The sequence below is a fragment of the Oncorhynchus mykiss genome, chromosome 22 (assembly GCF_057628025.1).
Source record: "Oncorhynchus mykiss isolate SJ-2025 chromosome 22, ASM5762802v1, whole genome shotgun sequence".
Taxonomy (NCBI): Eukaryota; Metazoa; Chordata; class Actinopteri; order Salmoniformes; family Salmonidae; genus Oncorhynchus; species Oncorhynchus mykiss.
In genome coordinates, this window is record NC_143043.1 from 2,203,792 (window position 1) to 2,218,935 (window position 15,144).

Here is a 15,144-nt window from a genome sequence, read left to right on the forward strand (position 1 = left end):
TTTTCCTTTTACAATATCCTATTATAAAAGCCCTAATCCTCACCTTAACTAAATCCCACCACTCTAACACCCCCTCGCACATAGACCGGAGGCCGTCAAGCCTTCGAAAGAAACAAAAAAATGCGTCAACGAAAGCCTGCTCCTCCAGTACCCCCTACCGAAGAGGCAGACTGGCGACCTCACCTGCAGGAACACCCCGTCGTGATCCGTGAAGAACACAGGCAACAGGCGCCCAGACAACTGACCCAAAGACCTGGATATAAAAATGTAGTCGAGCCTCCGCGCAACCCCCCTGGAGTTGCGCCATGTAGGACCGACCATTGCCGGAGTAGTATGCAGGCCACCATCAACCAGACCATGGCAAGCCATTAGCCCGGTGATTGCGCCTGCACTACTATCACCACCTACCCCTAAATCTATATTAAAGTCCCCTCCTATCACCAAGTGCCTATTTGTGACACACAGGGGCGCCAGACAGTCCACCATCTCCCTTCTGTCTGCCGCCACCAGTGGCCCATATACCCCAATTAACCTATACCTAGCTTCTCTATACACTACATCTATCCCCAATACTCTACCCTGCACTATTACAAAAGTGCTCTCTACCTTAACTTCTCTATTACCACACAATATTCCTACTCCTGTTGAGTGCACCTCTCCTATGCCCCAAAAAGATTCCCCCTTATCCCACTCCTTCCTAAATCTAGCCACATCCCCACCATCCCTCAGGTGAACCTCCTGTAAAAAACAAAAATCAAACCCCACACCCTCTAAAAAATTAAACACCGCCCTCCTTTTAACAACATCCCTCAACCCCCTTACATTTAAACTAAACAATTTAACAAAAATATTTATTTACAAACAAACAAAACCCTCAACAAATAACCCCAAACCAAACAAAAAACAGGAGACTCACCCGATGCTCCCCTGGTCCATCTCCACCGGCGGGGACGTCCTCTCCTCTCCTGACACCCCCCCGTCCTCCTCCATCCCTCCAACCCAGGATGCAGGCAGTGTGTTAGGCCTAGTGCCCTGCACCCTGGGTTCCTCGCCACCACTCTCCAACCCCCCCTCCCTGTATGCCTCGGGGCTGAGTATCGGGGATCCCATCTCCCCAAACAGGAGTTGAGACCCCTCCGACAAACAGCCCACAGACCCCTCACCGGAGCCACCCTCCTCTAAATTTTGAGGGGTTGAGGCAAACAGGGAGACCAATGTCCTCCCCCCTCCCCCCCGCGCTGATCTCTTAGCCCCCCCCTCCCCCTCTACACCCCCCTCCCCCTCTCTACCTCCCGAGCCCCCCTTCATCTTCCGTTTCTTTTTGTCTTTTTTTGGTGTAGGAGGTAGCGGGGAGACATTACCCCTCTTCCCCGCTAGCTCCTCCACCATTTCCCTCATTTCCTCCACCAGAAAATCTGACATGCTGTCCCCCCACTCCCGTACCCCTTCTCCCCCCTCCCGCTCCACCGGTCCTGCCCCAAGCACCCCCTCCCCCTCCACAGGTCCTTCCACAGGCACCCCCCCCTCCCACAGTTCCTGCCACAGGCATCCCTCCCACAGGTCCTGCCCCAGGCACCCTCCCTGCCACAGGCACCCCCCCCTCCACAGGTCCTTCCACAGGCACCCGTCCCACAGGTCCTGCCACAGGCACCCCCTCCCCCACAACTCCCTCCACTGTTGTTTTCTTTCTTTCTCCCTCTTCGTTCTTCTTTCTTTCTATATCTTCACTCCCTGCTGTCTTCTCTTCTTTCTTCTTATCGTTGGCCTGGACTGGCCCTCCTTCCCCTCCTCTTCTTCCCCCATCCCCCGCTCCTGCTCCCCCTCCAACTGCAGACGCGTATGACCGCTGACGAGCCGGGCAATCGCGCCACAGGTGCTGAGTGGAGCCACACCCGTGGCAGGCCTTCGGCTCGTCACAGTCCTTGGCCTCGTGCTCGCCAGATCCACAGAATCTACACTTTCTATTGCTGCACGAGGCCAGGATGTGTCCATAGGCCATACAGCGCCTGCAGAAAGGGGGCTGACGTGCATAGTATAATGTCCCCCTGTCAGCCCCCAGGGAGAACATCGCTGGGGGATAAAGGTATCCACACAGTCCTTTAGGGTCCTCTCTAAGGAGGGCCTGGAATCCTCTCCTCCCGTTCAAAAAGCCCAGCGAATCTTTGAGGGGCCTTGCTGAGGAGACACTATTCATATATCTCCCCAGAAAGGCCCTCACTTCCTCACCCTTGACATAAGGGTTGTACATGTTAACAGTAACTATCCTGTAGTTACTTCTAGCCAAGCTGGTCACCACGTAGTTGCACATTGGCCTCTCGGTTCCCACCGCTCTTGACCTCCGCAGCACCTCATCATGTTTTTCTTCTGTATGTAGCGCAACATCAAAAGCACCTTCTAATGAATTCCCTTGAAGACAAAAAACATATTTTACTGCCAACTTGAGAATCCCAATCAGGATGGTCCTTCCAAAGGTTTCCCGCCCAAAAGATTCAGTCTCCTTATCCTTCCACGTAAATCGTACTGTATTGGCAAGCCCAATGACTGGAATTGGTTTTTTCCCCGTAGTATGCTCCATCTCTGCAAGAAGATTGGAAAAACTCTTCTCCACCAAATCTTTCTTCCCACAAAATGAAGAAGAAAATCCAAAGATGTTCAAGAAACAAAAATCCAAAAAGTTTGTACCGCTCTCCTGGGACGACCTTCTGGCTAAGCGAGCTGTGGGACACCTCGGTGTCAAGCTTGATCTTAGCCAAAAGGCCGAGAAGCGATAACCCACAAATGGAACCCTGAAACCGCCGGACCCCCGGGGGTCTCGACAGACCTCAGCGGGTGGGTTGGCAAAAGCCAGCTCCTCTCTCCCTCGAACCCCCACTCAACCAACCAACCACCCACCCACCCACCCACCGTTTCCCTGGCAACAAACAGGCAGGTGTTTTTTGGAAAAAGTTAATGCGTCTTTAAGTCACTATCCTGGCCCATCTCTGTCAATTTCCCTTGAAACAAGATACCGGGCTCTGCAAGAAGCAAAGCCGCTCCAAAAATACGTTGAACTCGTAAGTGTTCCTCTCCAAAGGAAAGTCTTTAGTAAAAGGCGAAAGGCTTGTGCGTAATGAAGAGAAACCAGAGTCATATGGAAGTCAGAGGTCGGGGCCCGAGACACACTCTGTGCACTCTAGGCAGGGTTCCCGCGGGTGCTCCCGGAACCCACTCTTCCAAGTTTTCGAGGGCTGTCTGTGGATAAAAAGGTCACAGACACAGAGGCACAGGGAGAGACAGACAGAGAGAGAGAGAGACAGAGACAGAGAGAGAGAGAGAGACACACACACACTCCTGGACCCAAATTTTTTTACATTTTTTTTTAAAGTAAAATGGCGGGAAACGGGGGACCCCATTGAAGAGCGCTTCGCCTTTCTTTCAGTTTGAATGTTTCTTTCCTTCTCTTCTTCTGCTAGCCAGCTAGCTAGCTAGCTAGCCAGCTGTTTACATAGCTTTGTGAATTTGCATTTTCCCTTGACAACGGGAGAAAAGTGTTGCACCTTTCCCGGAGGTACTGCAATACCGGGTCGATGCGTGGAGCGGACGGAGCAAGCCCCATTTCCGACTCCCTGTTCGAAAAATCCATTTAATATGTAGTCCCCCGATGGGGGACGTATCAGATATTAAACTGATAAGAACAGATTTTTTTCTTTTGGAAAAGTTTTATTGATACATTTCCTTTAAAAACAGCTCATACATTTTTTACATCATTGATACACATAAAAACGGCAACAAAGCATAAAACACAGCATTTGAAAGTTACATTTAAATTTGTTAAAAAGTACATGTTAAAACTAATGAAAACAACCATGAATAAAAGTACTTTCCTTGTAAAAACATCACATCTGTAAAAGCCATTTAAAATGTGTACTAATGATCTAACAAAGGTAAAACATTTTTAAGACATGAAAAACCATGTTAAAAAGTCACTTTGTTAAAAGGCTGTCTTCAGTCCCTTGTACAGGAGGGGGGTGAGTCTTTATCAAGCTCACCTCATCCTGCTCTTCTGAATAGATCATCGTCCCGTCCTTCGGGGCCCAGAGGAGATCCCTCCCCTAGGCGCATCGCCCTAGGCGCCGCAGCGCTGTCAGGCCGTGGCCGCCGGGACCTAGGGTGTTGTGGGGGACCCTTCGCCTGGGGTCGAGGCCCCCTTCCTTCCGTACCACCCCAGGGCTTCCGTGGCTACCATGGCCACTGCCTGGGGGGTGGTCTCTACGTTTTTCGCTACCAGCAGGTTACGGGAGGACCACAGTGCTTCCTTCAGGCACGTGAGGGTGGGCCAGAGCTTGGTGAAGGCCTTCGATGGAATGGGCCTTCGGCCCACCCCATACAGCACGAGCTGAGGTGTTAGGTCCTCCCCTGCTGGCAGACACGAGGTGATCAGGGGGCCTGCTTCCTTCCACAGGTCCCTGGCGGCTCTGCACTCCCAGAGCATGTGCCTCACCGACTCTTCTTGGCCGCAGCCTGGTCGGGGGCACGCGGATGTCCTCGCCATGCCCCGTGAGTGCATAACGGCCCTGACCGGGAGGATCTCGTGGGCGACCATCCAGGACAGGTCCCGATGCCGATTCAGGAGAGCAGGATGGGCCACGTTGCGCCAAACCGTTGTGGGCTCACCTATAGCGAGCCCGCGCACTGGACACACTGGTTCCCGATCCTGCACAAGAGAGAGAAGAGAGCGGTGTTTTGTTAAAACCGTGACTGTTTCTTTTTCCAGTTTAAAATGTCTTAACTTCTGGAGCTGGACGTAGTGCGGGGGTAGCAGGAAAGAGACTGGGGCTCGCAGGTCGACTGGGATCAGCCTCAGAGTCCTGAGGTAAGATCCCAGCCAGAACCGTGCGAGGGCCTGGGTCTTGTTGTTGACCGGGGAAGTGGCAAGAGTCAGATGTAACGCTGTGTGGCGGCTGCCCAGGAACAAGTAGAGGTCAGGCAAGCCTTTCCCCCCCTTGGACCTGGGCCTCTTGACCACCTCCCTCCTCAGCCTCTCCCACTTGCCTCCCCACAGGAAGTAAAAAAGCGTCCGCTCCAGGTATAAAATGCTCCTTCGAGGGGGGATAAAAACAGAACTGATTAATAAAAGCACAGGTAAAATCACAGCTTTAATGATTAAAACCTTGCCCTCAAAAGTCAGCTGTCGTAGTCCCCAAAAACCCAGTCTCTGTCTTACCGTCCCCAGGATTCCGCTTCAGTTACCGCTCCCTCCTCCCCCCCGGTCAAACTTTACCCCCAGTACCCTTATGTCCGTCAGTTTAACTGTCAGAGGTAGTCTGGTCAAGTCTGGGTCTGCCCACGGTCCGAAGAATTGGGCCTCTGTCTTGTCTCTGTTCAGTCTCGCCCCAGAGGCTCGTCCGTACCAGTCAGTCCTGTCCAGAGTCCTGTCGACGGATAAAAGGTCGGTACATAAAATGTTGACGTCGTCCATGTAAAAGACGCACTTGGCGGTCATCCCCCCACTCCCCGGGATACCCACCCCACTGATCCCTTGGTCCCTTCTCAAGACCTGTGCCAGTGGTTCAATACAGGCCACGAACAGAAGGGGAGATAACGGACAGCCCTGACGGACGCCGCAGTGTACTCCCACTGCTTTTGACAGATGCCCATTTACAAGGATTTTGCTGGTGATGTCCCCGTACAGCAGTCCCACCCAAGCTAAGAACCTGTCCGGGAAACCCATTTTTTGCAGTACCTTAAAGAGGTACTGGTGCGAGACCCGATCAAAGGCTTTTTCAAAATCTAAATTTAGGACTACAAGCCGCATGTTTCTGTCTCTCGCATAACAGATGGCATCTCGGATCAGTATCAGGCTGTCCGTGATCTTCCTTCCGGGCACGGCACAGGTTTGGTCCGGGTGGATCACCTCCCCTAAAACAGAAGACATTCTGAGTGTTAAAACCTTGGTAAAAAGTTTACAATCAAAGTTTAAAAGGGTAATCGGTCTCCAGTTTTTCAGGGCCGTCCTGTCGTTTTTCTTGTGTAAAAGAGTCACGATCCCCACTCTAAAACTGTCGGGTAGTCTGTCGAGGTGTTCGAAGTCAGTAAAAACAGTCAGAAGTTCGTCGGCTAAAACATCCCAAAAGGTCAGATAGAACTCCAAAGGGAGGCTGTCCTCCCCCGGTGATTTACCCCTCTTAAAACGTTTCAGTCCTTGGTCGATTTCTGTCCTCATCAGGTCTTTTTTCAGGTCGTCTGTATTGGGTAAGGTCTTGTCGATGTATGTTAAAAGGTCCCCCATTGTTCCCTCGCACACATCTTTTACCCCAAACAGTTCCCCATAAAAGTCCTCGACCACTTCCTTTATTCCCTCTGTGTCTGTTTTTAAAACCCCGTCCTTGTTTCTCAATCCTGTCATAATCCTACCCTTACTAACTATTTTCTTAAAAAAGTACCTAGTGCACTTCTCCCCCTCTTCTAATTCCCTTTCCTTGCTTCTTAAAATAACCCCCTTGCTTCTCTGTTCTGCTAAAAGTGCCATTTCCTTCTTCTTTAATTTCTTGGTTAAAATCAAGGCCCTGTTGGCATAGGTTAAAATACCTTTCCAGTCGCTTTTGCAGTCCCACCATGCGTCTATCTTTTTCTCTGCTTTTTTCCTTTCCTATCTCTCTAAAGAAGGTCCTTGTCCTTCCCTTCACCATTTCCCACCACTGTGCTCGCGTGTCAAAGAAGTCCTGTAGCGTCTGCCACTGGCTGAACTGCTCTCTGTACTGACTAACTACTCTATCATCTTCTAGAAGGGAGCAGTTCAGTTTCCAGGGCCCTCTTCCCACAGTCACACCCGAAGATAGTGAAAGGGTGCACGTCAGCATTACGTGGTCTGAGAAGAAAGCAGGGGTTATTCTAGCATCAGTTGGGGGACAGTCCCGGGTAAACAGATAATCAATGCGAGAGGCTCTGGTGCCATCACCACTGGTCCAGGTGAAGCCCTCCTCTCTTGGATGCAGGGTTTTAAAACAGTCAGTCAGTTTAAAATCCCTGCACAGCCCTTGCAATAAAACACTTGACCTGTCTACCTTAAAATCCCCTCCTGCCCCTCTCCTGTCTGCTCTGCTTAAAACACAATTAAAATCCCCACCCACCACTAGAGGATCCCTCCCTAACATGTGGGACTGCAGGTCCTCTAAAAGTGCACACCGGTCATGTTTATCGTTAAAACCATACACGTTTAGCACATTAAAATCCCTCCCCATAAAAGTACAGTTGGCTAAAAGAGCACGCCCACCTACCACCACCGTGCTCCCCTTCACCACCACCTGTGGGGTCTTGATTAAAATGGCAACACCGTCGTTCTTGTTAAAATTGGAACCACTCCAAATGGAGGGCCCGTGCTGCCACATATCCTCCCATTTCCTATAAGAGGATAAAAAGGGTAGACCACACTCCTGTAGTAAAAACACATCAGAGTTAAACCTTTCTAAAAAGGATAAAACCGACTGTGCTCTTGTTGCTGTCTTTACGCTCCTCACGTTTATAGTGGTGATTTTAAAAGCCATGAAAGGGGTGAGTAAAAACAGTGCTAGAAGAAAAGCCATTGAAAAGTTAAAAGGGGGTTAGTCTTCAGGGACTTTCTCTCTCTCCCTCCAGGGTAAGGGGGTTTGGAAGGGAGAGGAGGTTAAAACAGGACTTAAAAAGGAGACTTGATTGGGGGAGTTGGAGGGGAAGGTTCTGGGTTCTTCCTCCCCCTGGGAGCTCTCCCACTCCACCTTTCCCTTTTTCTCCTCACCCTGTTCGGGGTCAGAGAGCTCCTTAGCGTTTCTTTTACGTAGGGGGAGGTGTTCCTTCAGAATCTCCCCCTCCTCTCCCGTACCTTCTGACACAGTCTCCATGGTGCTTTCCGACACCGACCCTATGATGTCTGACCCACTTGGGGAGCTTTCGCTGAACATCTCTCCGGAGCCGTCTTTCTCGGCCCTTTCTCCTTCAGGGGTCACATTAGTCTGGGGCAGGGGGATTGGGGTGGGGAGGGTTTTGTCCTCTCCTCCCACTTCTTCCACCACTGCACCTTCCGCGCCCTCCACTACAGCCACCACCACCGGCTCCACCACTGTCTCCTCTACCACCACTACCGGCTCCACTACTGCCTCCTCCTCCACCACCGGCTCCTCCACTACCACCTCGGCAACTGCCGTTCCAGCCCTCTGGTGCTCGAAAGCCCGGTCCGCGGTCGCCCACTCCCTCCTTCCAGCCTTGGCCCTGTTGGCCCAGGAGGAGGGGCAGTCGCGGATGAGGTGGGACCGCTCGCCACAGAGGTTGCACGACCTTCCGTTCGTGCACTCCTCGTAGCGGTGGCCCACCTCCCGGCACTTCATGCAGACGACCTTCTGACAGGCGTCTGCAAGGTGGCCATGTTCACCACACTTACGGCACAGCTTGGGCTGGTCCTGGTAGTGAACATGGCCCCTGTTCTCTCCGAGGACTATGGTGGATGGGATGGCTTTCAACCCACCATAGCCCCCAGGGTCCTCCCTTTGCTGGACAGTGACCCTCCAGGCCCCTGTCCAGATCCCATCAAGGTCTTTTACCTGGATCAGGGGACCCTTCACGTTGCAGTACCTGCCCAGCCATACTGCAACGTCCTCCGGCTGTACGGTTTCATACGGACAATAACGGTTTTAATGCTATTATCCGTCAGCTTGGTCACCTCAAACATCGCTGTGAGGGACCCCTGGGTGTTCAGGGCGTTCTGGAGTTTCCCCCAGAACTCCCTCAGGAAGCTGGCGTTGGCAAAACTGACATCGAAGCCCTTCCTATAGGGGAGGGCTAAGATGCAGTTTACCTGCGCGGGATGAAAGCCAAGCTCTTTCTGGAGGAATTTTCTGGAGAAATCCAATCGGGATAGCTCCATTATTTTTCCTCCCCTCTCCTTTAGAAGGAGGCGCACTGCATGGTGCCTCCTCATGCCAGCCTGTGCTGCTGACATGATGGAGGCCCACTCCCTTTACAGCCCAACACCAGTGAGAGGGGAGGGGAGGGGAGGGGGAAGGGGAAAGGGAGAGGAAGGGGTGTAAAACAGCCAAGGAACTAGCAGGCTCAGCCAGACTGTGCTGAACAGGGCCTACCAGTACCACGGGACACACAACAAACTATCTAGCACAGCACCAAACTAATCTCATCAACAATGGGAAGGGACACAAGGAGGGATTTTTTTTTTTTGTGTGTAATTTTTTAAAATTAATTTTCCCCGGAGGGGAAAGGCACGAAGGGGAAGGACAATAATGAACAAAACAAACTAAAACGGGGGGAGGGGGGGTGGGGCGAACTAACAAACAAACAAATTTAGGTAAGGGGAATTAAGGGGATAACAAAAAGGAACACTGACCAACACAACACCTGCCAAACTTGAGGGCCGAGAGAGCTAGCAGGCCTCACCAGCAGGCCAGGCCAAGCCAACCAGCTAGCAAGCCTCACCAGTAGGCCAGGCCAAGCCAACCAGCTAGCAAGCCTCACCAGCAGACCAGGTCAAGCCAACCAGCTAGCAAGCTGGCAGGCCAAAGGTCCCCCAGTTGACAACACAAGACAAGAAACAGAGACAAAAGGCAATTTAGGGGGTGAACTAGCAAGTACAAGGTGGATGGGAAAATACGGTCAGACAAACACACAACAATGCAATGCCTGCCACGCCTAAAGGGCCAGGAGGCTAGCGTTCCAACAAGCCAGAAAGCCCCTCCGGCTAGCAGGCAACACAAAACTCAAAACAGTAGGAAATAATTGAAGGGGGGAGGGTAGGATACAAGGGGGAGGAGAGGTACAAAACAGGACAAACAAGGGGAAATTTAAATTAAATAAGAAAGAAAAGGACCAGAGGGCCTTTAAACTCACCCTACAGGTGCTGGTGCGATCGCTTCTCTGATCAAGCGCAGCACTGTCAAGGACAATGGACGTGATCTTAGCCAAAAGGCCGAGAAGCGATAACCCACAAATGGAACCCTGAAACCGCCGGACCCCCGGGGGTCTCGACAGACCTCAGCGGGTGGGTTGGCAAAAGCCAGCTCCTCTCTCCCTCCAACCCCCACTCAACCAACCACCCACCGTTTCCCTGGCAACAAACAGGCAGGTGTCAATTTCCCTTGAAACAAGATACCGGGCTCTGCAAGAAGCAAAGCCGCTCCAAAAAATACGTTGAACTCGTAAGTGTTCCTCTCCACGGAAGTCTTTAGTAAAAGGCGAAAGGCTTGTGCGTAATGAAGAGAAACCAGAGTCATATGGAAGTCAAGAGGTCGGGGCCCGAGACACACTCTGTGCACTCTAGGCAGGGTTCCCGCGGGTGCTCCCGGAACCCACTCTTCCAAGTTTTGGAGGGCTGTCTGTGGATAAAAAGAAGGTCGCAGACACAGAGAGAGAGAGAGAGAGAGAGAGAGAGAGACAATCCTGGCCCCAATTCTTTTTTTTTTTTAAGTAAAATGGCAGGAAACGGGGGACCCCATTGAAGGGCGCTTCGCCTTTCTTTCAGTTTGAATGTTTCTTTCCTTCTCTTCTTCTGCTAGCTAGCTAGCTAGCTAGCCAGCTGTTTACATAGCTTTGTGAATTTGCATTTTTCCTTGACAACGGGAGAAAAGTGTTGCACCGTTCCCGGAGGTACTGCAATACCGGGTCGATGCGTGGAGCGGACGGAGCAAGCCCCATTTCCGACTCCCTGTTCGAAAAATCCATTTAATATGTAGTCCCCCGATGGGGGACGTATCAGATATTAAACTGATAAGAACAGATTTTTTTTTTTTACAAAAAATAATTTATTTACCATCAATACCATTCATACTTTACAAAATAATAATTCTCATTCATTCTATTTACAAAAATCACCAAACACCCAAACAAAAACAAACCTCAGGGGAGCATCGTCCCTCCCCGTCATACCTAACCAATACCTAACCCTTCCCTATCTTCCCTTCCCTAATCTATCCCCTTACAAACCTCACTCTAACACTCCCAGCCCTAATCCCCCTTCCACCTCTCCCGTGCCGCATGCTGCCCCCACTTTATTTCCTCCCTCTTCATCCTCCCCCTCACATCACCTTCCACCCTCCTCACTATCCCTTCCACCCCCCAATCTCTCCCTGTCTTAACTAAATTCTGCCTGGCTTCCCACAGCCCCCTTTTAAAGAGACTCATGAGAAGCCAGAGTAGAAACCTGTCCCTATCCGTTCCCCTCGCTCTCCCTACGCCTCGCTCTAACCTAGCCCAAGTCAGCAAAAAATCGCTCCTAACCATACCTAGCAACACCCGTGCCCTAGCCCAGACTAGTCCGGCAAAGGCACAGTCCCAGAAGGCATGGCGCACAGTCTCCTCCCTGCCACAAGCAGATCTTGGACAGGTGGAGGATCGCGACAAACTATGCCGGTACATGATGGAACGTACCGGCAAGCACTTATGGAGACTCAACCAATTCAGGTCCTTGAGCCTGTTGTCCAGGCCCCGCGCCTGCACTCCCTCCCAGACCACTGACGAGATGCCCGCCACAGGCGCAGGACTCCCTGCCTGCCTGACCTCCTCGTACAGGTGCCTGTGGTCTAAACCTACTCGGGCAACTTCAACCTCGGGGTGCGCACGCAGCCACTTGGCCGCATGGCCAAAGTGCCACGGCAGCTGTTCCGCCCGAGGACCCGCGTTAGACCACACCATTACGCTTCTCGCCTGATACGAGAAGAACACCCGCAGGAGGTAACCGGACGGGTGTATCACCGGATGAGCCCATCTTGAGGGGGATGTTTGGTACCCCCCTACCTCCCTCCCCGATGGGACAGAGCATGCGTGCCCTGGCGACCCACTCGTACCTGCCACCCCACATGAACTGAAACACAAGCTTCACCAGAGGACTCCTCAGACAAACCGGCAAAGGGTAGATGTATGACAAATACAACAGAGATGGCAATACATCCACCTTTAGGACCAGGACCTTGCCTATAAAAGACAAAGACCTAGCCTTCCACATTGCTAGCTTCCTCTGTACCACTGCAATCCTCATGTTCCAGTTCAGCGTCGCTGAGCCAGAGGTCTCAAAATGGACCCCGAGAATCCTCAGGGCCCCCTCACAGAGAGATAACCCCCCGGGCACATCCGTTCTACCGCGCCATCTTCCGAAAAACTTTACGGAAGACTTTGCATGGTTCAGAACCGCCCCCGACGCTCGGGTGAAATCCCCAATGTTGGCAAGGGACCTTGTCAGGCACGAGTCCTTGCATAGCAGCAAGGAAGTGTCGTCGGCGTACTGCGTCATCTTAACACGCAGCCCACCGCTTCCAGGGATCAACAAGCCCTCCACCCCTGTGTCTGCCCTAATGGCAGCCCCCAGAGGCTCCATGTACAGAACGAAGAGGAGTGCCGAGAGCGGGCACCCCTGCCTGACCCCAGACGAGAGGTCAAAAACGTCACCCAAGTGACCGTTTACGCTAACTCGACACCCCGCTCCGACATATAATGTACGGATCCATCCTATATACTTCTCCCCAAATCCTAATCTACCTAATACCCTGAATAGAAAATATCTATTCACGCGATCAAAGGCTTTCGCCTGATCAAGCGCTGCTACCATTAAAGGCAGACCTCTATCTTCAACCCAGGCGATGGAGTCCCTGATCAACTGAAGGTTCCATCTAATAGAGCGTCCCTCTACCCCGCACGTCTGATCCTCGTGGAAGAGCTGTGCGCAACCGATCCGCTAAGACCTTTGCAAGCAACTTGTAGTCTACACACAGCATGGTCAATGGCCGCCAGTTGCCAAGGTCGGTTGCGTCCCCCTTCTTGTAAAGAAGTGACAGCACACCGACTACCATTGAACCCCCCGGGACACCCGTCTCGAGGATGGCCTTCAAGACTTCGAGTACCACCGGTCCAAGTATACCCCAAAACTTGAGGTAAAACTCAGCCGGCAGCCCATCCATCCCAGGCACCTTCCCTTTTCCCATCCTCCTGAGAGCGCTCTCAACCTCTTCTAGTGAGATCTGGGCCTCCATCACGTCTCTAATGTCTTCCGGCAACCGCCGGGACAAGTGTTCTAAAAACACATTTCCCTGCTCTACATCTATTTCCCTTTCCTTAAATAAACCTCGGAAATGATCAGTTGTCACCCTGACCATCTCCTCTGGTTTACTTACTACACTACCATCTTCTTCTCTAACTCCATGCATTACCTTCCTACTCTGCCTGGCCCTAACCGACTTAAAGAACATAGCGGAACAAGTCTCATTATGTTCTAAAAAGCCACTATGTGCACTCTCCAGGAAAGCTCGAGCCTTCTGCTCCTGCAGCTCCCTGAGCTGCGCCTTCAGGGCTGTGGATCTCTCCCAGTCAATCGACCCGCCGAGGTTGCCTGCCTCGTACTCGAGTTCGAGCAACCTTTGGATATGATCCACCTCCCTCCTTTCCTCCCTTTTTTTCCTCTTAGCATATCCTATAATAAAGGCCCTAATCCTTACCTTTACTAAATCCCACCACTCTAACACCCCCTCACACATGGGCCGGAGACCTTCAAGCCCCCGAAACACCCCTGTGACGTCATTGACAAAGACCTGCTCATCCAGTAGATCCCGATCTAGTTTCCAGTACCCCCTACCGAAGAGGCAGACTGGCGACCCCACCTGTAGGAGCACCCCGTCATGGTCCGAAAAGAAGACAGGCAACAGCCGCCCAGACAACAGACCCAAAGACCTAGATACAAAAATATAGTCGAGCCTCCGCGCAACCCCCCTGGAGTTGCGCCATGTAGGACCGACCATTGCCGGAGTAGTGTGCAGGCCACCATCAACCAGACCATGGCAAGCCATTAGCCCGGTGATGGCACCTGCACTACTGTCCCCCGCTATCCCTAAATCTATGTTAAAATCACCTATCACAAGTGCCTATTTGTAACACACAGGGGCGCCAGACAGTCCACCATCACCCTCCTGTCTGCCGCCACCTGTGGCCCATACACCCCAAATAACCTATATCTAATCTCCCTATACTTGACATCAACCCCCAAAACTCTCCCCTGTATTACAACAAAAGTGCTCTCTACAATTATCTCCCTATTCCCAAACAATATCCCTACCCCCGTTGAGTGCACCCCTCCTATGCCCCACAACGAAACTCCCTTTACCCACTCCCTCCTAAACCTTTTTACATCCCCTCCATCCCTCAGGTGAACCTCCTGCAAAAAACAAACATCAAAACCCACCCCCTCTAAAAAACTAAAAACCGCCCTCCTCTTAACAAAGTCCCTTAAACCCCTTACGTTTAAACTAAACAAAATTAACATAATATTCTATTATAATACAAAAGAAAACAAAAACCTCACTTTTCCAAAACTGACACCAAAACAAACACAAAACAACAGGAGGCTCACCTGATGCTCCCCTGGTCCATCACATCCGGCAGGGACGTCTTCCCCTCATCTGACGTCCCCCCGTCCTCCTCCATTACTCCAACCCAGGATGCAGGTATGGTGTTAGGCCGAGTTCCCTGCATCCTGGGTTCCCCACCAACACCCTCTATTTCTTCCTCCCTGAAGGCTTCCGGGCCGAGACTAGGCGACCCCACCTCCTCAAAGAGGAGTTGAGAACCCCCAGTCAAACCGCCCTGAACAACCTCCAGGGATTCACCTTCCACCAAATGCTGCGGGGCTGCGGAAAAAAGAGAAGATAAATTTACCTTTCCCTCCCCCATCCCTCTCTTGGCTACCCCCCCCCCCCCTCCGTCCGTATCCCCCTCCCTCTCCCTCCTCTTCCCTTTCTTTTTTGGTGTAGGAGGTAGCGGGGAGACACCACCCCTCTTCCCCGCTAGCTCCTCCACCATTTTTCTCATCTCCTCTACAAGTAAACTTGACATGCTGTCCCCCCACTCTCTCACACCACTCACACCCCCTCCCCCCGCCACCCCTCCCTCCGGTCCTTCATGTCCTGTTGCCATCTCCTTCTCAGCCCCCACTTCCTCCGTTGTTTCCCCCTCCAGGCCTTCCACTCCATTGCCTTCATCCGTCTCCTTCCTCCCCTCTTCTCCTGCCGCTGCGTCCTCCTGAGCAGCTGTTCTTTCTGGGCCCGTGTTGTTGTAAGAACCTCCTCCTCTTCCTCCATCCCCCGCTCCTGCTCCCCCCCCAGCTGCAGACGCATATGACCTGTGAGAATCCTTCGCCTCGTGCTC

General features: G+C 52.1%; 2 non-coding genes and 2 pseudogenes across 2 annotated transcripts; all 4 read right to left on the reverse strand.

Annotated features, from left to right (window-relative positions):
- Window positions 1-3,010: 3,010 nt before the first annotated feature.
- On the reverse strand, window positions 3,011-3,129 carry LOC118945643 (U5 spliceosomal RNA). Its single transcript, XR_005040758.2, has one exon. It is a non-coding gene; the product is annotated as a U5 spliceosomal RNA (small nuclear RNA).
- A 396-nt stretch (window positions 3,130-3,525) lies between these two features.
- On the reverse strand, window positions 3,526-3,701 carry LOC118945544 (U2 spliceosomal RNA; annotated as a pseudogene).
- Window positions 3,702-10,113: 6,412 nt separating this feature from the next.
- Window positions 10,114-10,231, reverse strand: LOC149972676 (U5 spliceosomal RNA). The gene has a single exon (XR_016490767.1). It is a non-coding gene; the product is annotated as a U5 spliceosomal RNA (small nuclear RNA).
- Window positions 10,232-10,583: 352 nt separating this feature from the next.
- LOC118964040 (U2 spliceosomal RNA) lies at window positions 10,584-10,760 on the reverse strand (annotated as a pseudogene).
- Between the last annotated feature and the right edge of the window lie 4,384 nt (window positions 10,761-15,144).